The sequence below is a fragment of the Peromyscus maniculatus genome, chromosome 16 (genome assembly GCF_049852395.1).
Source record: "Peromyscus maniculatus bairdii isolate BWxNUB_F1_BW_parent chromosome 16, HU_Pman_BW_mat_3.1, whole genome shotgun sequence".
Classification (NCBI taxonomy): Eukaryota; Metazoa; Chordata; class Mammalia; order Rodentia; family Cricetidae; genus Peromyscus; species Peromyscus maniculatus.
In genome coordinates, this window is record NC_134867.1 from 326,064 (window position 1) to 339,962 (window position 13,899).

At 43.5% G+C, this 13,899-nt stretch overlaps 1 long non-coding RNA gene across 1 annotated transcript; it reads right to left on the reverse strand.

Annotated features, from left to right (window-relative positions):
• Positions 1-6,133: 6,133 nt before the first annotated feature.
• LOC143268943 (uncharacterized) lies at positions 6,134-6,703 on the reverse strand. The gene is made up of 2 exons (XR_013045194.1): positions 6,643-6,703; positions 6,134-6,342 (listed from the first exon to the last, which is right to left on the reverse strand). It is a non-coding gene; the product is annotated as an uncharacterized LOC143268943 (long non-coding RNA).
• Positions 6,704-13,899: the final 7,196 nt, after the last annotated feature.

The window sequence follows — 13,899 nt, forward strand, 5'->3', positions numbered from 1 at the left end:
CTGGAGAGGTGAGGTTCAGCAGTGAAGAGCACCTGGCTGCTTTCCCAGAGGTCTTTCTCGAGTTCAATTCCCAGCAACAATACGGTGGCTCACCACCATCTATAGTTTTTAAAAAATGCACGATGAGCCCAACATTACACACACAAGAGACTCAGTGCCCAAATATATAAAGACATCCCCACCCCTGAGCGCCAGAGAAGTCTCCTTTGCTCTTTGACGACAACAACAACAACAACAACAACACACACACACACACACACACACACACACACACACACACGAGAATCAGGATGACACAGATAGACCCTGTCTCTCAAAAAATAATAAAAAAGTTAAAATTAAATAAATAGACATAAACACAAATATAATTCACTTGGCATCAAACAAACAACAGCCAGCAGTGCTGGGCAAACTGATTTATGAGGGTAAGGGTAAGCCCCGGGCTCCAGGAAACCCCAATGCCTCTTCCTTTTTTATCTCCCACCCTCCCCCACTCTACCCCCCCACGCCACCCTTTGGTTTTTCAACACAGGGTTTCTCTGTGTAGTTTTGGAGCCTATCCTAGAACTCACTCTGTAGAGCAGGCTGACCTGGAAAGGACAGAGATCCACCTGCCTCTGCCTTCTGAGTGCCAAGATTAAGGGCTGCTTCACCACCACCACCACCACCAGGCTCAGGCAGGCATGCCTCTTTCATATTTTACTTTTTTTTTTAACTCGGAGATCCAAGTGCTGGGATTAAAGGCATGTCTCACCACACCAGGCTTCCTTTTATTTCTGTAACTCTGGGAATGTTTTTCTCTGTGCCTGTTTTTAATTTCTTATTTATTCCATTATTTTACTGTACATTTATTTTAATCTCAAAAATGTATTTATTTGTCTCTGGGTATGCCTACGTGTGCACACAAAGTGTGTGTGTGTGTGGGGGGATCACAGTTCTAAACTTTTTGGTAAATGCTCTTAGCTTGCAAGCATGGCCGATTTCCTAATGAAAAGCTCCTGCAAACTATGGTAAAGTGTGATTCTCTGTTCATTGCATGTACCTGCCCTCAGGGTCCTGTCTCTGTCTTTCATGATCACTGAACTCTCTTAGAACTGGATGACAAAATGCACATCTTTACATGGAAACGACAGGTCACTGCCCTCCGATTTGTTTGATTCTTTTATTTAAAAAAATAAAGATTTCATAACTGGATGTCAATCTGTAAAAGATCTGTCACCAAGCACAAAACTCAAGTCCAAGGGGTTCGACATAAATCCAGGGACACTAAACTTAATAGAAGAGCAAATAGGAAGTACTCTGGAACGCATCGGCACACCATCAGCACAGGCAGACACCGAGCACAACAATTGATAAACGGGACCTCTTGAAACTGAGAAGCTTTTGCAGGGCAAAAGACACGGTCAGTAAGACAAAAAGACAGCCTACAGAATGGGAAAAGACCTTCACCAACCTCACATCTGAGAGAGGACTGATCTCCAAAGTATATAAAGAACTCAAAATACTGAACAATCCAATTTAAAAAAAAATGGGCTGAAGAGCTAAACAGAGAATTCTCAAAAGAAGAATCAGAAATGGCTGGAAGACTTTGAAAGAAATGCTCAAGATCCTTAGGTGGATCTCTGTGAGTTCGAGGCCAGCCTGGTCTACAGAGCTAGTCCGGGACAGGCTCCAAAGCTACAGAGAAACCCTGTCTCAAAAAACCCAAAAAACTCAATCAAGAACTCAAAAAATAAAATAAAACTCCAGGAGCAACATTTTTTCTCTCTGTCTGTTTTTATTTTCTTCTCCTGTTAACTTTTTAACATTTTACATTTAGTTTAATTTCAAAATGTGTTTATGTGTCTCTGGGTGTGCCTCTGTGTGTGTGTGCATGCATGCCTGGGGCGGGGGCGGGGGGGGGGGGGCGGGGGGGTAGTCATAGCTCTAAACTTTTCAGGTACACTGCTCTTTTCTTGGCTATTGACCTCACCAACATGGAAGCATTCACGATGATGTCAGCCATCTTGGCCGGGGACCTCACCAAGATGGAAGCTACCATGTGACATGCTAGGCAAGGTAGTCCTTTTTGTTCTCTTTGTTTCCTAGCCTCTAGATGGCCAGAACTGAAAACAAAAGGTCACAAAGCCCCTCTCTCTGCCTCCTGAATGCTGGGATGAAAGGCATTCACCAACACCTCCCTGCAGGCAAGAAATGCGTATTTACAGACCAGGGAAAACAACAACACACAGACACGGACACAGACACAGACACAGACACACACACACACACACACACACACACACAAACAAAGAAGATCCAGAGACCCTAAGGAGCTGAAAAGATGGAGATCAGCCTCACTCCCACCCACCAGCAGTTTTCCAGCTACTAAAAGAGTCTTGCAAGCTGTGGCTAAATATGATCCTCTGCTCATTTCCTGTGTCCTCGGTGTTTTTTTATTTCATGATGACAGAACTCAACTTAGGAACTTACTATACTCCTGTATGCAGGCAGGCAGGCAGACAGACAAAATTAAATAAATAGACATAAACACAAATACATCACTAGGGATCAAACAAACAACAGATAGTAGTGCTGGGGAACTGATTTATGAGGGGAAGGGTAATCCCCGGGCTCCAGGCAACTTCATGCCATTCAGGCCTCTTTTTTTTTTTCTTTCTTTCTTTCTTTCTTTCTTTCTTTCTTTCTTTCTTTCTTTCTTTCTTTCTTTCTTTCTTTCTTTCTTTTTTTAAACTCAGAGATCCAGTAAGTTGTTGGGGAGGTAGGTGGCTTGAGAGGGTTAAAGCGCCCCCACTCCCATTCCCCACCAGAGAAGTCCCCTTTGCTCTTTGAGAAAGCAGCGTTTTTTGTGCTTGTCTCCGTTTGTGGTATGTAATCGCAGCAGCAGCATATTTAAAATAATTTGGAGTAGCTCACTAGCTCACTACTTTCACGGCAGTGTTCAGAAAGAAGCCCTGGGGTATGCAGTGGGATAATTTGTCAGGAGCACAGATAGAGAGACACTCAGAAACCTAAAAATGACTGAATTCAAATTAACAACGAAGGTTTTCCCCAACTCCAACAAGAAGGTAATGCTTAACTGGAAGGCAACAGATATGCATATCTAAGTAGAGAAGTGGAGCTGTGGCCTCACCCTTGAGCCTTTCTTCCCTAAAGTTTCTGGCACAAGGTCAAGAGGTTACATGGTAACCTTGAACTTTTCTTGCCTGTTGGGCTGTGCATCAATGCAGGGAGGCGGCGGTGGCACATGCCTTTAATTCCAGCACGCCTTTAGGCCAGCCTGGTCTACAGGACAGGCACCAAAATTACTCGGTCGGAGAAAACCTGTCTTGAAAAACAAAAGAAAACAAAATTCTGTGTATAACACTCCTGCCTGATGCCCCCAGAGGATAGATGTGGACATCAGGGCCCATGGGACATTTCTCACCAGTCATTTATCACTGCATGAGGGAGGAATGGGAGAAAACAGAAATCTGGAATAAAAGAGACGGGGGTTGGGAGTGGGGTGGGGGGGGAAGAAAATGAAATGAAAACATGGCACTACACAACCTCTGGCACACAGTAAAATCAGTCCTATGAGTACCCTTAGAGCTCTAACTTCCCACTTTAAAAAAAAGGCTGAGAGCGGCCCAATTTTCTAGCTCACTGTGTGTGTCTGATGGCTGGCTGAACTTTGGCAATCCCAAAGGAAGAGGGCTGTCTGGGCAGTAGGAGGCAAGAGGAGCCTGTGAAGGCAGAGCAGGCCAAGTCATGAGAGAGAAGATGAGGCTTTATATCTATATATATCGCCAGCCGGATGTTGGTGGGGCATCCCAGCACTAGGGCGGGCGGGGGGTGGCGGGGGGGGGGGGGGGGGGACACGGACAGGATTTCTCTGTGTAGTCTTAGAAGCTGTCCTGGGTCTGTGTGTGTGTGTGTGTGTGTGTGTGTGTGTGTGTGTGTGTGAGAGAGAGAGAGAGAGAGAGAGAGAGAGAGAGAGAGAGAGAGAGTGAGAGAGATGAAGTTATGATCCAGACACTTGCTAGCAGAGTTCAAATTGTCTCACCAAGATGGAAGCAGCCATGTGTAGCATCAAGGAAGATAAATCAGAATGACAGGAAGAGTATCATATTATACTCTGTGTGCACACTGACTTGTCTAATGATCATAGTAGTATCTCTCTCTCTCTCTTTTTAAAATTAGACTAAAGATGATTTGTTTAATTTTGTTTTGTGTTTTTTTTTAATCTCCAACTGATAACCACTGGTGAAGGAAATGTTGTTTTTCTCTGCAACAGAGTCTCACTACTGAGTATATGAACCACACACCCCTCTTTCCGTTTGGTTTTTTTACAGAGGGCTTCCCCTGTGTAGTTTTGGCTCCTTTCCTGGAATTCACTCTGTAGATCACCACCACCACCTCCACCACCACCACCACCACCACCCCCCACCCACCCCCCCCACCCCCCCGCAGGCTATCCCAAAGTTTAAACCTTCTGTTTTGATATTAATAATGATTAAGTTTTCCTAACAGCAATTTCTGAAGGAAGATGGGGCCCCACCCAAAACAAAAATTCTACCTGGTTTGGGTTGGGGATTTATTAGCTCAGTGGTAGAGCGCTCGTCTACCAAGCACAAGTCCTCAGCTATGCCCGGAAAATAAAAAGATAAAAAAAATAAAAAATTAATTAATTGAAAACTATACCTGGTTCATAATGATGCTATTAAGCCGATTGGACTACAAACTGTCCAGTAATTCCAAGGAAGGTGTAATCTATCTTACACACAAAAAGCAAACAACAAAAACAAGATTAATGTAAAATAAAACAAAAAACAAAAAAGAACACAGCTGAAGTTTTGTGACTGTAAATGTTAGGATTCCAGCCACTCCTCCAGCTACGTGACCGCAAGCAAGGGGGCCTTAATATCATCTGTGCGCTGTGTAAGCCCACCCACATGCACATGTGCAGGGGAGTCATAGGAAAGAAAGAAAGAAAGAAAGAAAGAAAGAAAGAAAGAAAGAAAGAAAGAAAGAAAGAAAGAAAGAAAGAAAGAAAGGGGTGGGGGACACGACACAGATATGATCATTCCTGGGCCGGGGGAGACAAAACAAAAATAACCCCAACATTCTTTTGGAAGGTTTCTCAGGTGTCTTGTCTGGAGATGCCAGCTCGATATTTGGCCAAGCTCACAAAATGATCATCGTTGTTTTGTCTTGATGTAAAAGTTGGGAAAGAAGCATACCTGACATACTTGTTTCAAGTGGAGGTTAACGTCGGATGATGGGAGAAAAAAAAAAGCTTGTTTGTGAATATGGGAAAACATGCCCGCTCCTTTTTTTTTTTTTTTTTTTTTTTTTGGTTTTTCGAGATAGGGTTTGTCTGTGTAGCTTTGCGCCTCTCCTGGAACTCACTTGGTAGCCCAGGCTGGCCTTGAACTCACAGAGATCCACCTGGCTCTGCCTCCCAAGTGCTGGGATTAAAGGCGTGCACCGCCACCGCCCAGCACCCACTCCCTTTTGACGTGTATCGGTAGGTACACTGGTATGGTATGAAAGTAACTCATCTGGAGGTCAAGTCCAAGGGGGTTAACATAAATCCAGGGACACTAAACTTAATAGAGAGACTCTGAGATACCACCTTACACCAACGTCAATGTTGGAGAGGATGCGGAGCCAAGGGAACACTCCTCCTCCTCCACTGCTGGTGGGGATGCAAACTTGTACAACCGCCCTGGAAATCAGTATGATGATATTTCAGAAAATTGGGAATAGATCTACCTCAAGATCCAGCCATACCACTCTTGAGCATATACCCAAGGAATACTCAATCATACAAAGACACACGCTCAACTATGTAACTCATCTGGTGGTCAGCAGCTCCTTCCACATATCATATCAATGTTAGGATTAGGAAGAGGGGGCTTCACAGCTGATATGGTTATGGGATTTTAAAGCACTTCATCTCTGCCTGGCCAAGCATTTCCTTGGGGAGGAGGAGGAGGAGGAGGAGGAGGAGGAGGAGATGAAAAACCAAACCGGTGGGAGCAACCGAACCTCTCTATGTCTGTAGGCATTTCATAACCAGTCTCGGAGAGACTGTCTCCACTCCAATGAAATTAAAAGTCAACAAACAACCGGGAACTCTTTTCATTCGTTGATTTATTTATTTATTTATTTATTTATTTATTTATTTATTTATTTATTTATTTATTTATTTATTTAAGTATACCGTGGAAGAGGGCATGGGTTGGAGGGGAAAAGATGTCTTCCTAAATTTCTTCTTTTGTAGGTGTGGGATTCGTGACTTGGGGAAGGACGGCAGTTGCAGTCAATCCAGACTGGCAGGTGGATGGTGGATCCAGCCTGGATATAGGGCAGAAGAACATAAATGAAGTGAATTGTTTTATTCGAACAAACATCCAGTACCCTCCTCACCATCCTCACCACAATGCTCCACTCTCCCACCACCCCATCTGTTGTGTGTGTGTGTGTGTGTGTGTGTGTGCGCGCGCTTCCGTCCATTCATCCATGCATCCATGCATCCATGCATCCTGCCAGCCCGCCCGCCCGCCAGCCAGCCAGCCAGCCAGCCAGCCTGAACGATACATCAAATAGAAAGTCAGAAGATGCTTTGCAGCTGCAGCTAGATGTGTTGACACTCACCTTTAATCCAGCAAGATTGAGTGAGTGATTTGGAGGCCAGCCTGTTCTTTGCGAGTTATGTGTTTCCAGGACAGGGCTAGATAACATAAAATAAGATAATATAAAAATCGGACAGCTGAGGAATGTGTGTGCGCAAGAGAGGCGCGCGCGCATGCACACACGCGAACACACACACACACACACACACACACACACACACACACGAAAAAATAAAGGCAGTGGAAGGCTGTTTGACTTGTTACAAATTGAAAAGTAAATACACAATAAAATAAAGTAAATAAACAATAAAGTAAAAAACAATTGAAAAGTAAATAAATAAAATAAAATAATGAAAAAATTGAATGCATAGATACTATATATACATAAGCATAATATATAAATATGTGGAAGATATAATTTTCGGAAAGGCCAACTGGTCAACCTCCTTTTAAACAATTAAAAAAAAAATCGGGGCTGGAGAGATGGCTCAGAGGTTAAGAGCACTGACTGTTCTTCCAAAGGTCCTGGTGGCTCACAGCCATCTGTAAGGAGATCTGGCGCCCTCTTATGGCCTGAAGTCATACATAAGAAAGAAATCTTTAAAAAAATAAATAAATAAAACTAAATTCACAATCACTACACAACTGTCCAACCGGTCAACCTCATAAATAATAAAATATATATAAAAAAATAAAAAATAAAAAAAAGAAAGAAAGAAAGAAAAGAAAAGAAAAAAACGTAAAATAAATTGCCGACTTCAATCAACCTCACTGTCACTGCGTAGGAATGGTTGGCACATACGTACGTACGTACATACATACATACATACATAAGGAAAAACAGGAAAGGCCAACTGGTCAACCTCCTTTTTAAATAAATTTAAAAAAAAAAGAAAGAAAGAAAAAGAAAAAATTTTCTTTTTAAATATCTATCTATCTATCCATCTATGCATCTATCTGCAATAAATTTTTATTAAAAAAAGTCCAGCATAGATAGATAGATAGATAAATAGATATAAATAAATAAATAAATAAATAAATAAATAAATAAATAAATAAATAAATAAGCTGACTAATCTCAACCTCACTGCATAGGTACATACATTCATACATACATACAGGAAAACAGGCCATAATACAGGAAAAGGCCAACTGGTCAACCTCCTTTTTAAATTAAAAAAAAAACAGAAATAAGGGGCCACTGTGAGTTTTATTTTTAAATATATATATACACCTCTACCCTCTCATCCACATACATAAGGAACCGAACCTAGGACCTCCACAATTACACTCACTGCTCTTAACCCCTGAGCTATTTCTCCTCCTGCTCTTTTCCTTAGTCTTTTTTGCTTTTCTCTCTTCAGCCCAGAAGTCTCCTATTGATTCTCTCTGCCTGACAGACACACCCTTCCTTCTCTGCCTACTTATTGGCCCTTTACCTCTTCACTCATTAGGTGCTTAGGCCGGCAGAGCCAAACAGATGCTGCTCATCTTTATGTAATTATACACACATCCTGTCATCATTAAGCAAATGCAGCATCAACAAAGGTAACATGCTTTTACACAGTTAAAAGTATCCATCTACAGCATAAACAAATGGAAATACATCTTTGCCTAGGTAAAATAATGTTCTACAACAATCATTTTGTGATGTCATTTGCAAATATACATGCAGAGACACATAAAGTACGATTGAAAATTATGTAAAACCAAAGCAGTAATTTCCGACGCTCCATTGCAATAGAAGTGCAAACCATCTACCAAAATGTTAGCAGAGGTCATGTGGGGGAAAAGAATTGTGAGTAATTTTCTTTCTCCCCCCCCTCACATTTTCCACATTGTCTATACACAAGCTTATTAATAGTTATTGTTCTGAGGTCAGCCTTGTCTCACCTTTCCAGCCCCCTCCAAAAAAAGGTCTGTGTCTGGGTGCTAAGCTTTAATCATATACTGTACATAGGTACAGGAGGAGGGGGAGAAGGAAGGGGAGGACAAAGTTGAGGGGGAGGAGGAGAAGGGGAGGACGGAAGGCAGAAGAGGAATGGAGGATGGGGAGGAGAGAGAGGAAAAGGTGGGGAGATGGGGAGAAGGGGATTGGCAGCAGCAGCAGTGTGTCTTCCACTTGTAATCCCTGCACTGAGAGGTAGTGACAGGCGCATCCCTGGAGCCTGGGGGCCATTGTGACTAGCCTACTTGGTGACTTATAGGCCAGCAAGAGACCCTGAGAGAAGAGAGAAAGGAAGGGAAGGAACGAGGGAGGTAGGGAGGGAGGCAGGGAGTGATGAGAGGGGAAGAAATGTAAGGGAGAAAAGAAGGGAAGGGAAGGGTGGAGGAAGGCTGGATGACACCTCAAGACTGACATGTGACATCTGAGGTATTCCTCTGGTCTCTGTGAGCACTCACACATCTGCACACTCACACATCTGCACACTCACACATCTGCACACTCACACACATGCACACTCACACATCTACACACTCACACACGTACACTCACACACACAATCACACTTCTGCACACTCACACATCTGCACACTCACACATCTGCACACTCACACATCTGCACATCCTGAGTAGCGGAGGTCTTTGGCACAGAAGCATGGTTGTCAGGCTTCTTAGCTGAAAACAAGAAAATAATCTAATTCTACTTAGATAAGTCATATGCACACCATGAATCCATCATCTAGGTAGGCTAGACTTTGTTAAAGTCATTCCCAAATCTTTTTTGATTTAATTTACATTAATTTGACTTAACTTACATCTACCACTTGCTCATGGGGCCTACTAGGGGCCTGGGTGACTTTCCAGGACAAAGAAACTCTGTGCCCTAGCTCGGTATTCTGAGTTTGGGCACCACAATTCCAGGTCCAAGAGGTAAAAATAAGATCTGGCAAAATGATAAGCTTTCCACTGCCTCCACCAACATGGCCTTACACTATGAAATGACTGCAAAACGGTGTTTTCCACGAATAAAATGAGGACATTGCTGGCAGTACTATTGCCTACTGTATGGAGAACAGTAAACTACCCAGCCATTTCTCTACTTGCCTGCCCGCTTACCTATCCACATATAAACAAGTCTTGGCAAACAAACAAATAGGCATTCATTTTATTAACATTTGGGGAAGGATCCAGGTAGTCAGAACACTAAAAGGATTTCTTTTGTGACTTGCTCGTGAACACCAATTAAACTTAATTGTAATATGCCTACAAACGCAAGACTTATTAAACCAATCCAATAAATTAGGAAGGGCATGAGAATGTTAACAGTCCATGATTGCCAGCCTGCTGCGTTCAGCTGTGCCGCGGCAGGTGGCGCTAACACTGTTGTATATTGGTATCTATTTTGGTTGGAATGCCTCGGCAGGTGTGTTAATGGGATTGTGTGCTTGTATTCTGGTTGGATGGCTTTGTCTTTGGAGCCCTGTAAACAGCCCTTTCCTTTCTTCGATTCAAGGATGCATGCAGTGGCTTCTCAGAGCCTTTTCTGCCCAGTCTCTGAGTCTTTTTCTGCCTTCTAGTCAGGTCGCTTATTCGGGCAAAGGACGTATGAACCAGTCCGCAGATTCCAACTCTCACGGGGTGCCTTGCCTTATTTAAACTTCCTAAGAGGTCTGTGAGTTAGGGGTTTATAATATATTACTTACTAGGATGTGAAATTTAATTCATTTTAGAAAGGGCACTTGGTTCCTCAGGCTGGGTCATCTGCCCACTGCCACAAGGAGGGAGACTCGGTTAGAATTCAAAGTAGTTGCTATTAGTGGCAGGCCTTTTTCATAGTACTTTGATCCTGGTCAGAATTCTCTGACTAGGGCATCACAGGGACATCTATTTTCTCTGCAATGGAGTCTGTTGTGACTCCACAGCATACAAATGGGCCGAGAAAAAAATGATAAAGGGACCAGACAACTTCTGACAAAAAAAAAAAAAAACCAAGGTGGTTTTCTCACTCCGCCCGCCCATCACGCCAGTGCTTGTCGTCACGAGGGTCCCTATTGACATTCACTCGAGAAGCCACTCAGTTCTTGGTGTCCCTCTCCTTGCTTCCCAAAGGGTGCGTAAAACCCTGCGCTTCAGCAAAGCCCTCAGCATGAAGGCAAAGCCAGCACCCTAATCACTCCATTGCCACTTTAAGAGAGAGCTAATAATAAATATGCTGCTAAAGGTCAGTGTGGACTTTCACGCCTAACCAGATGGTGGTGAAGTAATGTCCGACTCAGGAAAAAGGGAGAAAGTGAGAGAGCATCTTTCCTCTTCTCACAGTAGTTTAATTTGAAAGGATCTTCTAAAAAGCAAATTGCTTAAAAAATAATCCCATTTATTTTCAACGTATTTGGAGATTTTCCAAACTTGAAAGGATAGGAAAGCATAGACTCATTTTAGAAATGAAATGGCAGGCTTATATGATTGGCTAGAGAATATGGTAATCTCTGCTGCACATACGCCACAATATTGGCTTCAACTTTTAATTGAAAAGATGGTTATTAATATTCATTTCTCTTGATCTAACATCCTATTGTTTTCTACTCAGTCAAAGAAAACCATATTCCGGCAGATACTAAAAAAAAAAAAAAAAAAAAAAAAAGCCTTTAGCGGGAACATGCATTTTTACTAGACACCTTAGTTTATGTTAATTGTTATAACAAAATACTGGAAGTAGAACTAACATTATAAACAAAAATAAGTTTTTATTTTTCACATTTATGGAAGTTCAGGAGTATTGTGCCAGAATCAACTGAGTTCTAATGAGAGCCTCAGGGTGAAGGGTATTGTGATTCCAGAGGGGGGCGTATGGGAAGCAGGGAGCAACTCAGAGATTGGACTTGCTCTCTCTGTAGAAAATCTTGGGATTCTCTGAATTACCCTTTTGAGGGAAGCTACAACAATGAACTATGGCCCTTCCACTATGTCCCACCTCTTAAAGAGCCCTCCTTGCTACCTTTCAGCAGACTAAGGACCAAGGGGCCTTCACATGAAACTGTGGGAGACAAACTCCATCTGAACAGTGCTAGATTGCAAAACATGTCACATATTGCTCTCAATTCAGAAATGTGCATACCAGGTGGTGGTGGTGGTGGCGGCGGCGGCGGCGGCGCTCGCCTTTGATCCCAGCACGCAGGAGGGAGAGGCAGGCAGATCTCTGTGAGTTCGAGGCCAGCCTGGGCTACAGAGTGAGTTCCAGGAAAGGTGCCAAAGCTACAGAGAGAAACCCTGTCTCAAAAACCAAAAAAGAAAGAAAGGAAGAAAAAATAGAATCGTGCAGTATAGTGCTGAGAATAGAAAGGCCTAGAATGTTAAAGATCATCCTCAGCTCTTGGCCACATACAAATATTCACTTATGTGCCAGCTAGACACTTCTTAAAATTAATTAACTCATTTATTTATTTGTTTGTTTGCTTGCTTGCTTGTTTGTTTGTTTGTTTTACATCCCATCCACGGCTTACCCCCCCACTCCTCTCTACCCATTCTCTCTCCACACACACAAACCCACTGGATGTTTCCATCCCCCAATCCACTCCTCTTCCATTTCTGTTCAGGAAAGGGCAGGTCTCCCATGACTATCAACAAACCATGGCAGATCAAGCCACAGCAAGACTAAGCACCTCCCCATGCATCAAGGCTGGGCAAGGCAACCCAGCATGAGGAATAGAGTCCCCCCCAAAAAAAACAGCAAAAGAGTCAGAGACAACCCCTGTTCCCACCTTCAGGAGTCCCAAAGGGGAGCCAAGTCACACAACTACAATTTGTATAGAGTGCCTAGGTCAGTCTCCTGAAGGCTCCCTGGCTGTTGGCTCAGTTTCTGTGAGCCCGAATGAGCCTAGGCTAGTTGTCTCTGTGAGTCTCCCCTTGGGGTCCTTGAACCCTCTGGCTCTTATAATCCTTTCCCCAGTTCTTCCGCAGGTTTCCCCAAGCTCCACCTAATGTTTGGCTGTGGGTCTGCATCTGTTCCCATCTGTTGCTGAATGACGCCTCTCTGATGACAACTAGGCCAGGCACCAATCTGGTCACGGGAGACGCCCAGTTCAGACTACATATCTGCTATTGTAAGAGTCTAAGCTGGGTTCCTCTTTGTAGGTTCCTGGGAGATCCCCCAGGTTTTTATCTCACTCCCAAATGCACCCCCTTCCAGTAGCCTTTCTCAGTATCCTCCCTCTCTGTCCTCCTCACAACCTGATCATCCATGTTCCCATCCCCACCCGCCCCCAATCTACCCATAAAATCTCCTCCCATTTCCCCCTCCCAGAGAGATCTGGGTGTCCCCCCATGAACCCTCCCTGTTACCTAGTCTCTCTGGGTCTATGGATTGTCCAGCTTGACAATTTTAAAATTCCAAAAATAAGTCAAAACATTGAAGAATAAGGTCATGCAAACACTCTGATGACATCCTAGTTGCATGAGTGGTGGTAAAACCCTCACACAGCAGAGCGGAGCAACCTGCTAGCACTCTAATCCTGTTCAGGACTTGGTGAACATTGGTGACCATGAGGGCTTGACTAGGGTGATCATTCACCAGTCACCTAGAACCTGGAGTCATTCGCAGCTTAATGTCTGCTGGGAGCGCCCGCTGTGCCTTTCCCTATAAGGCTCAACTTATGCCAGATGCAGAAGGTTGAAGATGAGACATTATTAATGCCATTTGGTGGCAGAGAAGAAGTATCTTCCTCCGAACCCAGTCAGGACTAGATCCCTCAGGGAGAGCTGAGATTTATGCATGTCCCCTAGTGTCCCCCTGGATGCCACCAGATTCTAATGGCTTTGTTTCCTAAGCCTACCATTAACAGTGCAAACCATCAATTCACTGTCTCAAAGTCTATAAGAGTCCCCACAATGACACATGTTCTTTCACTCTGACAATCCTAAGGATGTGCTTATCCAAACAGCTTTCCCTGCTATGTCAGAGAAAGCCCGATGGGCTAGGACACATAAAATGAAAGACACCAGTTGCCCAGGAACATCTATTCTGGGTGTCAGAGAGAATACAACTTCCTTCAAATCCACAGAAGGTCCATAATGATGTTTTTCTAAGTATCCTTCAGAGAGGGTTGTAGTAAAGGGTGAGATGTGAGGGAAAGAGAGGCCGCCCAACTCTATTAGGTGATCAGTCCCTGCTGACCTGGAAGATTCTAGAATACCTTTAAAATATCTAGCTGAGTGAATGCCCTACTTTTCTAGACATCCTTCACGCAGCTCAGTGTTGGCAAAAATTATGTTGAAGAATTTATTAAGCCAGAATGCATCTATTGCAGTGAACAGTTCATACATTAGAAACAGCCAACC